Raw genomic sequence first — 14860 nt, forward strand, 5'->3', positions numbered from 1 at the left:
ACTAATGAGGTTTTTAATGAGCCGCTCTATTCACGTTCACTCATGTCTCATTTTCGGAGAAGGATGAAGACGTTTATGAACAGAGCATCATTAAAAAAAAAACGTTACCGGTATATGTTTATGTGACGATTCGCTGGTGTCTAGACGTCCGTGTGGTGTATGTCTATCGAGCCCCCAATTTTCTGGAATCCTTCAGCACTATGTTCTACGTCCAAGGGGGAGAAGGGGGGAGGGAAGGCGTAGCTTGTAATAGCCATCATGAAACGTAGCGCTTAAAAACAACATGCGCCCCGTTTTAAAACACTCATTGTAATAAACACGTGTGTGAGGTCGAGGGGGTCAAGGTAGTCCACAAATTAAGCCCGGGTTTTGGTCCAGGCTTGTCAAAACTGCGATTCTCCGATGGACATTGTTAGGTCACTGTTGGTGTTGGGGGCCGTAAATGAAAACTAATAAAATGTATTTTCTGAATATTTTCAATACTCTAAATATAAAAATGTTAAACTATACAATGTTCATACCATTTAAAGACAACAGCTTACAGCAGTTAGTGCTAGCGAGATTGGAAACGGTAACATGGCGAAGAAACATACAAAATATATACTTTTTTTTCTAAATAACAAACCTGTAAATGTTATAAAAATATGCAAACTATCTTCTCTAGTTCTTACTAGATCCGCAGCCTTTTTCTATTCTGCAAATAATGGTAAATAGTTTTTAAACAAAAAACAAAACAACTTACATATTTAATTTAAAAAAACAAAATGGTTCGCATTTCGTAGTTAGGAGTAGCCGTTAAAGGAGAACTTTGCTAGCTGCCTAATAAGAACTTTGCTTTTAAATATCTTTTCTAGTTTTTGATATCTAAACGTAATAGACGGACGGAGGAATGAACGAACAGACTGCACAAAACTAATAGCGGCTTCCCTTAAGGGACAGCTAAAACTTGTCGCTCGACAAATGCATTTCCAATAGAGTTTTAAAGCTCGGGCGTTCCTTCAGAAATAGAGATGACAGGGGATGGAAGTACGCAGGGATTGAACACAGGACCACCGTGGTGATAGTACGAAGTACATGCTATACTACAAGGAATCCATTCACCATTGACCAGTAGTTCAATCATTTATTTTTTCTTGTCCTCAAATCTTGCATTTTATTATTTTTATGACATTTTTTATGTCTGCGCAATTCAGACTTTGACCAGAGCAGACAAGAGTTTTTTTGTTTTTTTTTTAAAGTTCAGTCTGGCTTATGTTCTGAAGGCAGATAACTCAACGAACATTGTGTGTTGGACTGTAGAAACAGAGAATGTGATGTGGTAGACTATTCTGACAGTGACTCAAACATAAACATTAAATAAGGTGGGCGATGTTTCATATCTAGAGAAGGAATCTATGATAATAAAATACAATATCTAATGCTAATAATGTTGTTTAGGTCTGGTACTGTGCATGAATATGCAAATATAATGTCTAACGATTTAATTTATTCCAATACTTGCTGAATACACAATCTCAGTGCCGCATATGCTTTTTGAGATATGGGGCCCTGTTCAGATAGTATATGTCAGTGTTACATATTCCATGGCTGCTCTAAGCTGAAGGTTGGGATGCCTAGATGTAAAACCGAACCTGTTCTTAGTGGGTGGAAACAAAAAACTGATTAAATGTAGCGATTTTCTTTTTCTCGATTCTTTCCCTTGGTTAAGTAAATTCCTTTGGTCTCGTATCTGGCTTGGGGACTCGAGAATCAAATGGCTAGTATCGAGAATCAAATGGCTAGCATCGAAATTTAGAACAAACTGTCATTTTATGCTAGCTATATTTATATATATATAGTTCGTCCATCGTGGTTCGATGATGACCACTTTGTCATCCAGGGGGCTGAGGGCTTTGCACTGGGGTTAGCTATATTTACACAATAGAAGAAACACAGTCTATTTTAAGTGACTTAATGTCCGAAGTATTAACATTGCGATACTCTCTTAATAGTTCATCATTTTGTTTTCTTTTGCAATATAAGCTAATTTAGATTGCTACGTTCTTCTCCAGTTAGACATTTATTTAAATGTTCACATTTTGGCCTATATGGTGACTTCATCTGCCAACGTGTCTATTTGCTTGTATTCAACTATTTTATGTTGATGTTTTCATACGGTATTATCAAAATGTAATGTACTTTATAAAAGCTACCCACATTGAGCAGGTTATTAAAAATCAAAGTTTTGGATTTTTATTGAAAGAATTAGTTCACAAATTAAACAGGAACATAAAACCAAAATTTAAGTTTGGTTCCATGGTTAGACCAATGTAAAATTATGCGTTATCAGCCAGAGCCATATTATGAGAGGAAAACAGAAACTAGGACAGATGCCAAATAAAAAAAAAAGATCTATAACAAACGTACATTTAGATTTGATAAAGTAACGGTAACACCAATAGTAAAATCACACATCAGGACAGAAGACTAATAAACAAAGTAGCAATACTACCTAAAACATTAAACACTAATTACAAATACAAAAACAAAACCTAATACAAATACTTCGAAGGACATAAAGATAAATTCACATTTCTTATTCCATATGCTAAGAAAATCTATGCAAGTGCATGGAACGTGTCCTCTTATAGATTACAGACGTGACTTCAAAAAAGAAGATAATTACGTCCTATGCATTTCATGTGTCATGTATGTTAATCAATGACTTAAACTCTGTTAAGATATATTTTCCAGCTGTTTCAGGCAACCCATTCCATTCTCTAATGAAACTAGGGAAGAATGAGCACTTGTACGAATTTGTTCTAGCGTATGGAATAAGAAATGTGCATCTACCTTTGTGTTGAATGGGATGCCTGAATCATTCAGAGCAACTAATGACTTAGCATTATCTTTTTTTTTCAAAGAAATTGTTATCATTTTTGTGTTTTTTTTTTTCCCACTTTAAATGGAAAATACTAAAATTCAATAAGTGTAGGTTATCCAACACATAGCATGGTTCTTATATAATTCTACTAGTTTTAGGAACTACTTGTTGGCAACTGCAGCGTCCAAGACTTTAGTATCAAATATATAAATACATATATGTCCTTGCCTTTGGATAGGACTAACGGTGTGTAGGCCTACTTTAATTCTTAAGAATGTTTTTCTAGGTAGATAGTAGTTCCTAACAAGTCATAAAAAAAAGTCTTTGAATAAATAAACAAATGTTCTCTTTTTTTTTTAACCTTTTCATCGTACGAGCAGTTGAAAAGACATCAGTTCGAGGCTTGCAAACATCACGTCAGAATTCTTAAAGGCATTTCTTGAATCTCCTTGATAATTTTGACCAGGAGTAGATAACTCAAACTTTTACTCTAATGTAAAAGCGAGTTCTATGACATCCCCTCGACAACAAGAAAGGGTCTCTACTTGTGATAATTTCGTCATATGTCTAATACAAGTATAACTCTGACAACTGAGAGGCTAAAGGCATGAGCAGAAAAAGGGTGGGCCTGCGGTGCAATAAATAAATACATTGCTTCTAAACCGAATAAATCTGAATGTAAAGTGGCTCTTAAAACTGCAGAAAAAAAAATGTAGCAAACCTGGTCAATTAGGAAGAAATATGTATATATATATATATATATATATATATATACATGGAATTAGTTTCCTAATGGCATAGAAATCTACAATAAAAATATTTTTTTCCGTAACAAATTTAAATTTCCTAAATGCTAGGATTATATTGATTTCGACAGGGAAACAATCCGAAACATCCCGAATTGGGAACAAATATAGTAGGACATTGTGAAAGGACACGTGATTACATCTTGTAAATCAGTGGTGCCAACCCCTTTCGGACTGGGAGACCTGAAAATATAAGACACGCCTGCCACAGACAGTATCAGCGCAACAAAATCGCAGAGACCCAATGGAACTGGGCCTATGGGGCCTTATCATGCACTGCGTGAGGAACTGGGCCTATGCGGCCTTATCATGTACTGCGTGAGGAACTGGGCCTATGCGGCCTTATCATGCACTGCGTGAGGAGCTGGGCCTATGCGGCCTTATCATGCACTGCGTGAGGAACTGGGCCTATGCGGCCTTATCATGCACTGTGTGAGGAACTGGGCCTATGCAGCCTTATCATGCACTGCGTGAGGAACTGGGCCTATGCGGCATTATCATGCACTGCGTGAGGAACTGGGCCTATGCGGCCTTATCATGCACTGTGTGAGGAACTGGGCCTATGCAGCCTTATCATGCACTGCGTGAGGAACTGGGCCTATGCGGCATTATCATGCACTGCGTGAGGAACTGGGCCTATGCGGCCTTATCATGCACTGCGTCAGGAACTGGGCCTATGCGGCCTTATCATGCACTGCGTGAGGAACTGGGCCTATGCGGCCTTATCATGCAATGCGTGAGGAAGTTTCGGGATCCTCTACATCACATCGCCACGTAACAGATATGGCCCGCGGTTCACAGTTTGGGCACCACAGATTATCACAGCTGTAAACGAAGATCACTTCAAAAAAATATATATATATATACATAGCAAAAACTTCTGAAGTGCGTACTAACGCTTTTGACAATTTTTTCGACAAATGCGAAGAAAAGTTGCGCTTGATCCTATTGATAGCCTACTTATATTTATAACTGGGTCACTGTCATCGTGCCGGGTGTCCAGTGAATTGTTTGTGGTCTATTAATATATGTAGCACTCGTCAGCTCCTACATCCGACAGTCCAGAGATTGATATGAATACAATGTCTAAATTAGACAAACCCTAGTCAAAATATATTCTCTGCACATGTTGAGTGATTTCACCAGCTGACTTGATTATAGTTTCACGTCTGCTTACCACCTCAAAACCTGATACGTTAGCAGATTTTATTTACTTCAGTAGGTCGTACTTATTTTTTTATTTAGGTATTTATACAAAAATATATGTGTAGGTCATTAAAAAAAAGTCAAAGTGGGGAAAATAGAGGAAACTAGAAGCTAAGAATTTAGACTAAAACTTTTTTTTTTAATTCGATTTTATTTGCGTGTGTCTTTGCGTGTGTCTGTGTGTGTCTGTGCGTGTGTCTGTGTGTGTCTGTGCGTGTGTCTGTGCGTGTGTCTGTGTGTGTGTCTGTGCGTGTGTCTGTGTGTGTGTCTGTGCTCTAGATTTGATGCTAACGAGAAAGACATGAAGATCTACTACGTCACGTCAAATCTCAAGAGACCTCGGATATTAGGTTCAATCAATCTCTTAGCTTCACCAGATGTTCCGGTATCTGGAACTAGCCGTCAAATCACTAGAAACCAGTTTATTTAACGAGGTTAAACATATACAGCAATCTAGTTTAACTGGTAAAACATTATAATTTGTTTGATTTATAGAGATTAAACACAATGTAAATCGGTCTGGTTTAACGAGATTAAACTGATTATGAATAGTGTTGACTTGAATAGGTTTAGTTTTGTTTAGTTTAGTTTAAAAATGCGTAGGACGTAATTATCTTCTTTTTTTTTTTTTGAAGTAACGTCTGTAATTTATAAGATAAGAAGATAAGATTATAATTTTGTCCAAACTGACTTCTTTTTGCAGCAATATATGTTAGGGCCTCTGTTAGGCTTACTATCTCTTATAAGTAAAAATCTTCAGCGAGTCTCGCAGACGATACCAAAGGAATCTCGGGAAATGCCAAGCGTCAGATCAGAAAGTAATGGCTGTCCACACAGGCGCCAGCTACAACAGCATGCGTAGATTGTAGCGAAATATTCTGTGCTTAAATAGGCCTCACCAGAGAAGTGCGGAGGCAAAGAAATGCAGAGCTAATCTCTCAGATCCTTGGATGTAGAATCCATCTCTCAGGCTAATCGCTCAAGCCTTTAAATACCAAGACTATTTCTCACTCCACTGGATGCAGAGCCGATTCCAAAGGTCATTGGATGCAGAGACAATCTTCTTGTCTATAGATGCAGAGACAATCTTCTTGTCTATAGATGCAGAGACAATCTTCTGGTCTATAGATGCAGAGCCCATTTCTCTTGTCCCTGGATGTAGAGCCTTTGAATGCCAAGCCAATCCCTCAGTCCACTGGATGCAGACCCAATCTATCAGGCACAAAGAGGCAAAGCCCAATCCTCAATCGCTTAGATGATGAGCCAATACCTCAAGCCCCTGAAATGCAGACCCAATCTATCACGCACAAAGATGCAAAGCCCAATCCTCAATCGCTCAGATGATGAGTCAATACCTCAAGCCCCTGCAAGCAGAGTCAATCCATCAAGCCCCTGGATGCAAAGCTAATCCCTCAAGCTCCTGGATGCCAAGCCCATTCTTTAGTTCTCTGGATAACATACTGATTTTCATTGACTAGCTAAGATAAAAAAAATGAATATTCTGCTTGACTTTCGAAGGTTTGAAAGTAGTATATGATGGGATTCAGGCCCTAAGCAGGCCTTGCTTTTAAGACTTAAGACATTGAATGAGAACACAAATCTGTCTGACGTTACCAAAGTATATCTAAGTTTCTCAAAGCATAACCACAACTTTTTAAATGTCAACATTTTCTCTTAATTTGGTGTACACAATAGCACTTCAATAAAAGCTGACAATTTGATATGAATAAACCTAGATTTGTGCGCTTCAAAAAACAACTGTTTCTACGTTTTGTTGTAAATGTAAAACTTAAAAACACACAGAGATACAATTTGGCATGTGACTGTTTTCAACTCTATTGGTGTCCAACCTATGTCGGCATCGGTGCCTAAATTTCCAACACAATCGTCACGGGCCGCCTTCCAAAGAAAAAAAATCATAGAGACAACATGGCGTCATGAGCAGGATGTGACGGATAGATTATATACACTGATCTAGCCCATGTGTCTGTGGAAAAAAAAAAAGGTCTATTTTTTTAAACAAAAAAAATCTGTCCATGTCACGTGTCTGGTGGAGGCCAAACTATTTCTTGTCCTTGTTCTGTTCAACAACTAGACCTCTAGATTGAAGTCAATGAACGCACCAAAGTTCCCTCAGACCCTCCCCTTTCCATTCAGATCCTTATTTAAAACAAAAACAACATAGGTGCATATTTTCCGTTGAAATAAAAGTATCATGTTTCGTTGGCATTAAATTACTAATAAATTGACATTCTGATTTAACATTTATAGATTATTTTTTTCCATTGTTATGAGCTTCTCTAAAAACTGCTACGTATTTTAATTTGGCAGGGGCGAAGTCTCTGTAATGTGTAATGTAGACACCATTTTTTAAATTACAATTTACCCCTATGAAGATGATATAATTGTCAATGAAAGTTAAAACACGCATACTGCCAGATGGCTTCCCCCCACCCTTTTTTTTTTACAAACTTCAATAATTCTTTAAGTAATCTAGGTACAGGACCGGCCTTAGGCATATGCTAGCCTAAGGCTTCCGATTGGTGGGGGCCTTTCACAGGACTCAAAACAACTTTTTTCAAAGAAGAAATAGCAAGACTTGTGCTCAATGTTATTGCTGGACTACACTAGCCTGAGGGGTTTAAATAAGCGTATAATGTATTTTTATTTTACTATTTCATTGGGTCAAGCAAATTCAATTCGCCTAGGGCTGCCAGTTATCTAAGGCCGGCCCTGCTAAGTACTTCGTAGATCTAGTAGGCCTACCGTGAACATCAAATTATGTCTTGCGGGCCACATCCGACCCGTGACGTTGTCACGTTGACCACTTGATGGCTGTCTGGTCGTGCGGGTTGCGCGCTGGACTGTCGTTCGGACTTATCGATGGCCCCATGTTCAAACCCTGCCCGCTTCCATCCCCCGCCATCCTGCGGGAGGTTTGGACTAGGAAGTAAATTATCTTCAACTTTGAAGGGACATCCGAAACAAATTTATTTACAAACTTTTAAATACAGAATAATAATAAAAAAAGCAGACCTGTAGTCGATTCGATAATATTGTGGTTTTTTTTTTAGATATGCATCCAGTGACACGCATGACGGAAGTTTAGAGCCCAGCACAGACTGATCTGTTATGTAACATTTAAATAAAGTTTTTTTTCATTTAAATATACATAATAATTTTAAAAAAAATCACATTATGACCAATAGCCTACAGGGCTACAGCAGCACCTGCAAAGCTCAAAACTGTCAGTGGACACTAACATCTGACTGATGCGCTCCTTGTCATGACCATATTCTTGTATCAACTTGTATGTAAATCTTGGAGGTTAGCCCTGCAGAACTAAAGAGGAGGGTCCTGTTACTCCTATCAATGGAACTGAGATGATTTTGAATTAGAAGGATCTTAGGTATAACCTACAAAACCGAATCACAAATGAGAAGATCTGAAACAGTATCACAATGGCGATTGAGCCCAAACGAAGACCTGCTGAGCACTTAAAAAAAAAAAAATTAAAACTTTATAGCCATATAACAAGGTCTCCATACTCGCAAAGACCTTCCTTCAGGGTACAATACCAGGAAAAAGAAGAGGCATACAAAGAAAGTGACTGGAAAACAACGTCAAAAAAATGTCGGGCTGTCATTGAAAGAGATTCTATTCAATCAAAGGATAGAAAGGAAAGGAGAGAGGTCGTCTACAGATCGTGTGTGGTGCCCCAATGTTTCAACAGACTAAGGGATAGGTGAAGGTGATGGGGTAGAACTTATTGTTTAATACAAGAACTTTGACCTGCCAGTCAACTGTCACATGTTATGACATGTGTTCGGCTGCCTAAATTTTACCATCGAGTGTTTATATTATAATTAAAAAAGAAATGAAGCAATACATTAATTGTACTGTTTTACCCTCTGTCTTCTTCGTATGGACCTAAGGCTTTGTTTTAACAATAAATCAAGAAAATACTTTATTTTCACAAAGCTTATATCAACTCACTCTATCTGTCTTTGCCGGATACAATTTGTGTACACGTTTTTTTCTCCCACTAACTAACGATATTTCTATTTTCATAAGCACTTCGCGTGGCACAGTGATTAGTGTGTTGGCTTGAGTAGGCTTGAGCCATCGAATTCGAATTCAAGTCGAACAAGTTGTTTTTTTATGAAATACATTTTAAAAAGCTATCACGCACACACACACCCTTCTTCCCCTAGTTTACTGAGTGGACATTATCACGATGTTACTCGTGTGATGCCTTTTTACCTGCTTAGCAAGTGACCCATGGGTGTAGTATTTCAAGTGGCTACAAAATACAGCTATCAAAATATATTTTTTCATTCATTTATTTTCTATATCCTTGAGAGTAGCTGCAATGGTTTTCGTGCAATCCATACTTTCATTTGTTAGTAATCTTTAGATTATACTTTATTAAGTCTTTAATTTGTTGGTAATATTTAGATTACTGTAATACGTTTTGGACATTTCTTCAGAGATGAACATTATTACCTCCTACACTAAATCTTCTGTCGGACGGCAGGGAGAGGAAGTGGTTCGAACTAACGAGATCGAGTTGACAGTTGGAAGCGCAGACCATACAAGTGTGTACCCATCTATTAGATCTATTCTTTTTAGTTCTATTATAACGAAGACAGAAGTTTAATAAAGCCTAGTCATATTGTTGAAGATTAAACAAACAAATAAAAAGGATGACTATATTAATAGTAATTATAAATTACTCAGGTATTCATCAAACGAAAACCGTTTCAAAAGGAAGAAAACCAATTTTTAATTACAGCCACACTTGACTAGTATAATTAAACTATTCACGTATCGAATACCTAGGCATAATTATCTCTCTTACTCCTCTGACTAATGCTACCAATGGTCTTGCTACGTCGCCACGTGTTTAGTTTTTATTCAGACGGATGTATTTTACAATATCGAAAATCGATAATAAATTTAGACGGCAGTAAATAATTGCAATCAGTTCTCATTTATCAGTGCTGTATTTGTCTCTGTTGGGTGCTAGTGTTGGGTTACACCCAGTGGCGTAGTTGCCGGCAGAGTAGCCCGGAGAGAGAAAAAAAGACCCCTTCACCCCCACCCTCTGCGTACCGTGTACACTGGTAGACTGTTGTTCGTCTCTTGTGCACGTGGTCGTCCGTTTGTTACCCTGTAACATCGTCTGCACTCCTACCTGGCATAGTTGGCATAAAAAAAAATCAGTGTGGTGGCTTCATTTCAAAACCAAAAAAGTCCTAAACTGTATCTTGTCAATCGTATGATATATGATACGAGTAGTGCGACACAGCTCTGTGAGACTCCTTAGAACTAAGTAAAGTAACTATAATAAAGTACAGAGATCGGTATTTAGAGTACTGTACAGTGTTTTTGAAATTGGGGTGTATGGATGGGTAGGTGTTATTTGTGGCCTTAAGTGCTTGTACCCAAGTCCCATATAGCGTTAAATATATATAATGTGGATATTTGGTGTGTACTTTAAAAAAAAAACAAGTCTTTTCAGATCTTATATAGTGATTGTTTTTTGGTTTATAACTTAATGAATGTAGATTAAAAAATAATGGAACATTTTTATCCTTCCCCGTTCCTCGCCATTCCCCTGAGAAAGAAATCCTGGTGATGCGAATGTATAGATCTACTAGACATTATAATATTCCAATAAGCCTTTACACAGACTAGACTTAGAAGACGATGCGCAAAACTTTCCTGAATATTAATCTATTAAACTCTTCAATGAATGCGGAAATACCCGAAGACGTTCTCTAGCCAAATGTAAATTTATTTCCTTTTTTTGTAACTTTAAAAAATTATAACAGTCAATTCAGATTTTTTCAGAATGGCCAACGAGCTAGTCATTCTTTTCCCAACGATATGCAGCAACTGTCAAATTTCTAGGAAAATATTTAGAGCCGTTTTCGAGAATCGCGTCCACCTACATAGGTTTTGAAGTTTCCACGAAGTTGCGAATCGAATAGAGGTATGGACAATCGTAAACAAACAACATTAAGCCACGTGATAATATGGATAAAACAATGGAAAAAAAACTATCACGTGACAGCCTTTATGGATTGCGTAGTTTGTATAGAAGAGATAGAGAATCACGTAGCTAAATGTTGTTTATTTACGATTGGTGAATGAGGTCCATTGTAAAAAGACAAAAGTAATCGGTTCTTAGTCAACCAAGCAGCAGTCTTTGTAAATGTATCATTGTACCTTTGGTCTATGTACTGAATAAAGCCCCGCAAACCGACGTGGCACAACTCTGTGCAAGACCAATCCTTTTAGAAGGCCTCACCGCTGACCTGAGACGTTGCAACCTGTGGGTAGGGAGTGGAGACCAATAGCTCGATGCCACATCGCAGAGACCTGTGACGTGGGACGATTGGTCTCGCTCTGAGGGACATATGAAGTGATCAGAGTTCACTAATGTACAGTACAGTAAAGGGACCTTTCTTTGTTGAAGGTAGTCAGCAAGATCAATTCATATTGTATTTTTTTAATTGCTTTATGCACCCTTTTTTTTACTCAAAGGCAGCATTTTGAAACGCTGCATTTGAAACTTTGCAATTTTCAAAGCTACCAGTATGACCCACATTATCAAACCAGTTCGACATAGTATTGTCATGTGACCGCTACAGTGACTGTTTCACAATAACTCGAGACGCTGACCCCCGCTTTGGTGCGCTGGCCAAAGTCAGGATCCATCAACAAACCAGAGCGCAAAAAAAAACTATGAGTTTCACAGCCCTGTGCTAGCAGAGGTCCCACCCCAACTCTCTTGTGTTTTGACATAGTCTAGCATGGGCGCTAGGTTACATGCTTGCCAACCCACAGCCTCTGTCCTGCCGCCCTTTCCCAACCCCCTCTTTCCCTTTTTCTCTCTTGCCCACTTTTCTAGTCGCCATCACCGGCTACTCTCAATCTATTGGTCATACGTCCCGCTGCCTCCCCTTCCATCACCCTGCCCCCTCTCCTGTTGACTTAAGAATTGATCAACAACCGCTAATGCTTCCAAGATTGGCGGAGCCCATGAGCTTCAGGAATGTTTCTTTCTATGAGTTTTTAAAGACGTCAACTTTCCCACCACTTGGCTGTTTGGGTTAGGGACTCTTGTATTTGTTTGTTAAAACATGGGGTCCTTATGTCTGACCAGATTTAGAACTCTTTTTTCCCTAGTCCTTTCTACTTTTTCTTTCTATGGTTCTTATTTTTTTTTTACACTATTTGTGTGTGTGCGTGTTTTGTTTCAGTTCATTAAATAATTCCGTTTTTTAACGATTACAAATAACCAAAACGTCCGGTAATTAGCGAAGTCGAATATACTATGAGATAGTCATTGAGATAAATGAAATGTTAAAAGCATGATATTATAAGGGAATTTATGGGAGATGTTGGGAATTTTTCACGATAAACTAAACAATGTCAAGGACACTGAATTAAACGTCCATGTTGTCAACTTATTAAAGAAAACAATTTAATGAGCTACAAACAGAAGAACTCAAGCAAATTAAATTCTCCAGTGCTAAAAAGTAAAAAAAAAAAAAAAAAACATTTATGCCTTTTAATATGCATGTCTTATTAAGACTTACTTTATTCTGTACATCGGATACACCAGAAAGGTAGATATTGTTTTGCCTTTAGCTGTTGCACCATAAATGGAAATCTCTAATATATCTACAAATTTGACGGGCGCAGACTAGGTTTACAACTGATAAATCTGATGCCCAGTTTCTCAGAATCAGTGTAGATTGAGAAAGTTTTGATCAACTCCTCTAGACTCTATACCCTCCATCCTAATGAACCTATTAACCTGATGTCATAGGTGACGGAAATTTGGCAGATGTCGTGATAACAAAGGTAAAACTATTTGAAAAAAACTCAATTCTAAAAATATCATTTATTTGTTTGGTCTGGAAAAAGGGGATTTCACCAGAACAATTCTAGCGCTGTTTTATCATTAGTAGCCTCGTTCTAAAAAACATGAACAGGAATGTAGCAGATCTTATGTTCTATTAGCCAACCTGCCTGGATGTTTCTTTTGTGTTTATCTTTAATAAGAACAACTGGAAAGTGTTGTACCATGTTTCTGTACGTTCATAATTTCATATTTTTTTTTACTTTCGTTTCATTTCCGAATATTATTTTACACAAAAGCAGACAAGCACACACACACGCACGCACACATATACACACACTCATACACGCACACACGCATACACATATTCATTTCCTCATTTTAAAAATACTCACTACATTGCAAACAGGCTGCGATGTGGCTGGTCAATGTGTAAAGTAACAACAATACGTGTAAAATGCAAGGACAATTAATGAAATAATAATATAATATAAAATCTTTTTTAAGCATTTTTGTGTAAGCAAATTTTATTATTTTTATTTTTAGAAGAATGCTAAAGAATAGTTGGCGTGGCAAGCATGCAGATGCTAGAGCCCAGTACTAATAAAAGCTGTTAAAAAAGTGTCACTTTTAATGACATTTCCTATCAACCACCAGGTCAAGGGTTTAGTCCAGAACTAACGAAGGCAATATTGAGGGATGGACACATGTCTAGCAGCAAGCGCCGGGCAGTTTTTATTCTTCCATACAAACATCTACAGGATATTTTTGTTTTGTCGGGTAAGCTGTCAATTGTAAAAAAACATGTTTGATATCCTATAGTCTCCCCTGACAATGGTATAGTCTCCCTTGTTTCTATCAAGGAAGTGGCACATTTCTTCACGCAGAGACCAACTAGTGTCACTTCTCGCTCAATAGTAATTATCCAAGTGCTGGCTGGAGACGGCGGCGCTAACTGTTCAATCAACGTTGGGGGGACTAATTTGTTGGACTCCCACTGGTCATATTAAGAGAATCCTGGTGTCTAGATGCGCGGAAGAGAAAAAGAGAAAGGGGGGGGGGGGTAGTACAGTCAAATTTGTTTATCAAGTATACATTAAATTGAAAGGTGTTCTGTCAAGCGCCTACACCCCTTCCCCGACTTATTCATTAATCTGCTGAGTAGGGAGGTGGGGATTCTAATGCAGTGTAACAGTGGTGGAATAGCGAAGCATTTATCACCAACCCTTCTAATTTGTACACCACAGTTTCAAGGCACGCAATGGAGATGTTTCTAGATTTAACCCAAGATTTAAGCTGTTTTATAATTCAACAATTCTGAATTCATTTTATGTGAAGCTCCAACCAAAAATAATAAAAAAAATTCTCTAAATATAAAAACTGGAGACACAAAAAGTATTACACGTTATTGCGTAAGATAGCACCACTCCAATTTCAGGACTCACTGTGACATGAAGGGCGCTTAGCTAAGAAACAGCGCTCCGATGTCACACACTACCCGCCAGAACTGACACTAAATGACACTAAAATGACACTTATGTTCCGTGAGATATGGGTGCATATATTTATGTGTGTGTGTGTGTGGTTTGTACATCACAACGAAGTCTTAAAATACACGCTAATCGATGAGCCTTTATCCATAAAACATGCTAATTGATAAACCCATTTCAACCCAGCTTTGTTTCGCTCTACATCTTGCATTTGTACTTTGTTGCCTTTCTTACACACAGCCCTAGTCGCACAGACACGCTACAGTTGTTCGGGAGAAAAGGTTTGTGTCTTAGATTGCAGATGTCTGAAAGATACAATTTAAACAAATGGTTTTACTGCGCATGTCTTGAAGAACAGACAAAGTCTCTAACCATTGCGTATCCTATGGTGCGAAATTGAGACCAAAATTAACAATGTTAAATCATAGTTTATGATCCCTTTTTAGGATGGTAGTGGAGGGGTGGAGGGTATCTGATCTCCACTAATACCATGGCACCTTTTGCGACATATTGTGTCTATTTTTTTTTCGACACCATACATTTAAATTAGATTAGGTCACAAAATATAAATGCATTTTGTCTTAATAGAATGAAAAGTGGAAACAATTCATACATAATT

Source organism: Biomphalaria glabrata, chromosome 8 (assembly GCF_947242115.1).
Source record: "Biomphalaria glabrata chromosome 8, xgBioGlab47.1, whole genome shotgun sequence".
Taxonomy (NCBI): domain Eukaryota; kingdom Metazoa; phylum Mollusca; class Gastropoda; family Planorbidae; genus Biomphalaria; species Biomphalaria glabrata.